Consider the following 6,000-nt stretch of genomic DNA (forward strand, 5'->3'; position numbering starts at 1 on the left):
CTGTGAGAAGTCTTTGTATGTTTTATTTCTCATTATCCCAGCAACAATGTAAGAACCACAAGGTTAATAACATTATCAGACTCCAAGTGTCAGCAAGCATGCCAAGAATGGAACTAAGGATTTTCACAGTTTAATTCATTTCCTAAGTAGCCCTTTGGAACAGGCACTGTTAATATCTTCCTCATGGCTGAGGAAGCTGAGGTTTGGAGAAGGTGAGAGATTTGTCCAAAGTAGCAGATGATTAAGTAAAGGAGCCAGGATTCGAATTCAGGCAGTAAGATATCAGAAACTACTGCTTCACTAACAACAGCCTTGATATCCCACTGTTGTAGATGGAAGAGCCTGTGCTCAGAGAGGTGTTGTGTTATTCTTAAGGCTGGAATAGACACAGGATATAATAATCCACATCCAAAGTGATGCTCACAGGGCTGCAAAAACTGCTGTCTAGAAAGTAATTGCTCTGGACCCCATCTCAAGACCATGATGGGCAGCTTCCAGTAGAGCTGCACCATGAGTTTGCTTCCACACATCTGGATTGCTATATCCCATCTAAGGTTCATGTCTCCAACTAGAGCTCAGGCAGAAACTGTTTCTTTTGTGGATTTGATGGCCCCGTCAAGAATGACCTCTCAAGGTCATATAGTCAGATACTGCCAGAGTAGCCTGCAACCTAGAATTCTGAATCTGTTTTTGTCTGGCTCATGTGTGAGGGATCCTGTGGTCAACTGTGCCTGAGTATGACACATACAGGATACAGGGTGAATTAGATACAGCATTCAGGGCTGTTTAGAAATGCTGTGTGTGTGTGTGTGTGTGTGTGTGTGTGTGTGTGTGTGTGTGTGCGTGCCCATGCACTCAGATGCAGGAATGTAGAGGAATGCTGTATAGCCGTATAAAGGAATGCCAAATTTCATACATTCTGTTGCAAATGATTGATATGGTAGATGAAATGGAAAAGGTAAGTCACTGTGTAATGTGCTCATTTCAGGCAGAGCTAGGAAGGAGAGTTGAGCTTCTTGACTTAGAGTTGCTTAATGCACTAATGTGCCTTAAAAGAGGCCATAGGAAATGAAGGTACAGTAGCCGTGGTCACCTGTGGGATGAGGTATTAAACACTGGGGAGCAAGGGGAAGCAGTGGAAGGGAGGCACGTCAGTCTGTGCCACCGTTTAATTTGAGGGTTTCAAGCCCCATGGATGCCATTATGTTTCAAGTAGACCCTCTGTTCTTCAGCTTCTGGAAGGGGCTACTTCCTGGGAATGAGCATTTAAATTCTACAGGGGGGCTTGGAATTCTATTGAAGTTTTTTTTTCAGTTTTTAATTTTGAATTATTCATTGCTGGTGGATAGCAACAGCAGTTGGTTTTTATACATTAATCACGGAATCTGCAAGCACATCGGAGCCCCTGGTTAGTTCTTAGGAGCTTTTCTGTGATATCTTTTAAGTTTTCCATGAAGGCTTTTCTAGCATCTGTGAATAGAAATTATTGGATCTATTTATTTCTGAATTCCTTTGTTTCTCTTTCTAGCCTGATTCCAGTGGCCCAAACTTCCAGTACCATGTTGAGTGGGAATGAGGAAGGCGTTTCTTCCTGCCTGGCTCCAGATCGTGTGGAGTGCGGGAGCCCCTGAGTGTGATGGAAGCCCTGAGTTATTTGTGGATTTCATTTCCCATTAAAGAACTTCCCTTTATCACTGATGAGTTTTCACTACAAGAGTATGTTAAGAGTAACTTGGCCATTTCTGTTTATTGGCTTACAGTTTTATTTTCTTATAATGCCAGTCTTATTTTGATGATAGGGTAAAGCCGGTGTCACCAAACCATTTGGGAAATTTCTCCACATTTCAAATGATGATAATGTAACGTATGGAGTGCTTACTGTGCTCAAAATGTGTCTAGTGCTTAACTCAGTCTTCACAACACAGTAGTATGGAATATCATCGTCACCGTTCCATTTTTAAAGACCGGGAAATAGAAGCACCGATTAGTTAGTGTCTCTTGCCCATAGTTACACAGGGTATAAGCATCAAGGCCAGGCCATATCTCAGGGGTTCTGCTTTCATCTTCTCACACTTAGCCTGTTCTCCACACCCTCTCTCATTCAAGCTGCTTGTGTATTAAAGAAAACGTTATCTGCACTGCATAGCTCAGCCCAGTCACGGGGCCACTTAGTAGCCTTACCTTTGGTTAACAACCATGGTAACTACCGTGTGTCAGGTTGCCTTCCTCTCATCCCAGCCACCAGTGACAGATCTCATCACCCTGCTAGGCAGCTGTGGAAACCTTCCTTCCTGTAGGGTGGGGTGCCATTTTCAGCCACCATCTTCTTCCTCACTCTGCTTTCCTTCATGTCTGGGGCATGTAAAATTAACAAATCTTTCAAATCTCCATTTAATTTTGCACCGTTCCTTCCTTATCAGAGCGGCTCACCCATCACCCCCTTGCGGTCTTCCCCCCCTCCCCGCACCCCGGCACTCAGTTCATAGTTTCCTCCGTCCTTGTGCCATTCTGTTTAGGATGCTTCGTCTCCACTCAGCCAATCAGCACTAGCTTTGCCTACTTAACTCCGGTGCCTTGAGAAATAAGAAGTATCTTCCTCACTTAAGGAGGAGGAGGGAGAGAAACGGATGGAGCTCTATGAAGGATAGGGTTCTTTGCTAAGGGGAGCAAGGTTAGTCAAAACAGCTTCCTGGGGGGAGGGAGGAAGTACAACTCAACAGAATGTACAGGCGCGTTTATCTGTGGTTTGACGCTATGATTGTATGGCAGATGCAGCACTTCTCGGTACCTCAGTTTACTCAGCTATAAAATAGGTTCACATGCATCTGTGTGTGAAAAGATATGGTGTGGAGAAGGCCCTGAGTAAAATGAGCCTTTTTTGAACCAGACACTATCCTGAATGTTTTGTGGGGTAAGGTTTTGCTATGCTGCCTAAGCTGCCTTTCAACTTCTCATCTCAAGAAATCTCCCTGTCTTGTGAGTAGCTGAGACCACAGGTATGACTTAAGCTATTTTCACATGGAGTATCTTCATTAATAGATGCTACCCGGGAAGGTAATTACACTTGACTTTTAACCCATTTTACCGATGGGGCAAACTGTGGAACTGACAGCTAAGAATTCCTTGAGTGGTTAGCTCTGTCCATATAGGAATTCCTTGGACTCCAGTCAAGCTGGTTACATTGGTCCACATAGACAATTACTTAAAGTAGGGGGCTGGGCCACGTGGCTTCGTTTTTTCAAGCTCTTTCTGGTTGCTATGTGCCTGTATGTGGCCAGAGACACCTGCCACTTTCCTGTAATTACTGGATCCCTCTTGGCAAATAGCCAGCCATTCCCCACCCGCTTCTCCATTTCCACTCACATCTCTAACAGCACTGGGGGGATTTGGAAAACTTGGGAGTGAGTTCACTGCTGGGAAGAGTGACTCAATTAAAATCTCAGTTTTCAACAATAGTAGCAAGGCTGGTGTTCTGCCCACTGTTACATCGAACCCCTCAAGGCTGTGTCTCTCCATCAGCAGTGGTGACAAGGGCTTGCTAACTGATGGTCACTCTGGGTTAAGGAGGAGACCACCATAGTGAACTTGCAGGGTTCACATGCCAGACTAAGTGCTTGCCCCTGGGCACCTCCTGAGCCCTCTGTGGGTTGTGCTTTCCTGACAACCCATGGGATGACAATTATGACTGCAGCCATACAGTGTCAGTCGGTACATGTGACAGTCACAGAGCCACACGCTTAATCACTTCCTCAACTTCTCCAAAGCTGTCCCTTTTGCCACTCTCATAATGTCCGTTTTACTGAGATAGAAACTGAGGCTCAGGGCCACCACACCACCTGACTCTGGTGGAGGCTGGATTAATCCTCTGTCTGCACTCTCTTTTGTTGGGACATGCTTGCTTTCCTGTATGGATTTAAAACAGTGGTTCTCACCCTTCCTAAGGCTGTGACCCCTTTAATATTACTGTTCTTCATGTTGTGGTGATGCTCCTCCCCCCCACTACAGAAGTATTTTTGTTGCTGTTTCATAACTGTAATTTTGCTACTGTTATGAATCATAACTTTTCTGCTTTTTTCTGATAGTCTCACATGACTCCTGCGAAAGGGTCATTCGACTCCCACAGGTTGAGAACCATTGCTTTAAAAGAATGGCAAGGACTCTGTCTTTGAACCAGACTTCCAAGTTGCTAACAGTCCACCATAGTTTTGGCTAAGATTGATCTCCCCCTCCCCCTTCTCTAGGAAGCTTGACCCCTAGCTTCAGCTGCTGTTCTAAAATCCGAAGCTTCCATTCATGAGTTCTATGAGTCCAGGCCCCTGGAGACCCTTTGGAGCTCTTTGGCACATCCCTAGTATTAGCACACAGTATAAGGGGTAAAAACTCTTAGCTAAGTCTACAAATACATCCACACCAAGTTCAGATCTCAACCTTTCTCTCTCTTAAATATAACCCTTAGCCCTGGGCTAACCCTTATAACCATATAACATATAACCCTTAGCCCTGGGCTAACCCTATGCTAAACACAGTGCCTGGTATACTGTGCCAAAGCTATGGATAGAAAAGACCATGGCCATTCATTCATAAGAGTTAGACTGTGACCGTTCATGACACTTTGACTTGAGGTCATTGACAGTCAGCATTCTCTGCTCTCCTAACCTCATGTCCTGTTTTGGACTCTTGGAGGTCACCCTCCTCCTTGTCTTTTCAGCTTAGAGAATGCCCCAGAGTGATTGGCTAGTACAGCAGTGGGGGAGATGGAATGGTCAGGAAGGGGGTTACACTCTGACGAGAGGGTGCTGAGGAAGAGGGGGGCTCTAGCTCTTCTTCACTTCATCAGGCATCACATATAAACCAGCCTCTCAAAAACTGATGTCCCAATAGAAAGCTCTGGGGACAGGCTTTGGAGGGCAGGAGGGGGAGGTGCAACTTGGACGGAAATCAATTTCAGTTCCAGGTAATTATAGGAGTCCCCTACCTGACAGGGTGCACAGAGGTGCGGCCCCTCTTCTAGGGAGGCATAGGTTAGGGAGAGAGTTTCTCTCCACATGGGGCTTAGGGCCCATGTTAGGAAACTTGTGCTTGCTTGTGCTGGGAGATTGCTGGAGACCATCCTTCCACAGGCTCCGGATTCCCTAAAGGTTTGTGGAGGAGAGGGTGCTCAGATCTCCAGAAGACTGAGGCCCAGCTTCTCAAGATCCCAGGATGCTCAAGTTCTTGGGGCAGAGGTGATAAGTGGTTGAGGCTTGCAGTCTAGCTTGAATAGGGATTTTTCTCTTTCTGAGCCTTTCTGTCTCTAGCTCTCCTTTTCTTTCTGTTTGTGACTCCAGGAATGTCCATGACATTGTGTGGATGACAGAACTAACCAAAGACCCCCAAATTGAAGCCAACCCCATCACCACAGGGAGCATGGAGGCTGTGCTTCCTGGTCCAAGTTGCTCTCCCTCATAGCCCAGGCACACACCCCTCCTCCCTCAGCAGCTCATCTCTCTTCAGGAATTCACTACAAGTCTCAGCTTCACTTTCCAAAGGACATTAAGATGTGGGACCAGCCAGCCAGTCATCTGCAGCGCTGGGAGCTGCCGGCGTAGGGAGGACTGTGGTTGACCTGGAGGCAAAGCCCTCAGAGGAAGCAGACATAAACTCAAGGAGACTGCCACCCTCTGAGGTGCCAGGGCGCGCATCCCTGCACAGTCGCCCCATACATCCCAGACCCAGAGGCACCCCTTGACCCCTCTAAGCCCCTGGGAGACACCTTTTCCCTAGGGCAGATAGTGGATAGTAAGGGCTCATCTCGTTGTTTCTTGAACCTGAGAAGCTATGATCAAGGTTTAAGCTTTATGTAGCATTAGCTTAGGCAGGGAAGTACGAGTGTGGCAGAAGTGTTCTCAGCTGAGGTGACAGAGTGGGGCAAAAGCTGGAGAGAAGCCTTCCCTAGGCTTTCTGCCCAGAAACTGCGGTCAAGTCTCATGCAGCCCTTCTGGGACCCTCAGGGATGAGATC

The 6,000-nt window shown here is 46.6% G+C and overlaps 1 protein-coding gene across 1 annotated transcript in view; it reads right to left on the reverse strand.

The window, feature by feature from the left end:
- Positions 1 to 6,000, reverse strand: part of Gpr139 (G protein-coupled receptor 139) — a 44,445-nt gene that overhangs the window by 37,668 nt on the left and 777 nt on the right. The gene's annotated exons all lie outside the window — the stretch shown is intronic.

Source organism: Mastomys coucha, unplaced genomic scaffold (genome assembly GCF_008632895.1).
Source record: "Mastomys coucha isolate ucsf_1 unplaced genomic scaffold, UCSF_Mcou_1 pScaffold21, whole genome shotgun sequence".
Lineage (NCBI taxonomy): Eukaryota > Metazoa > Chordata > Mammalia > Rodentia > Muridae > Mastomys > Mastomys coucha.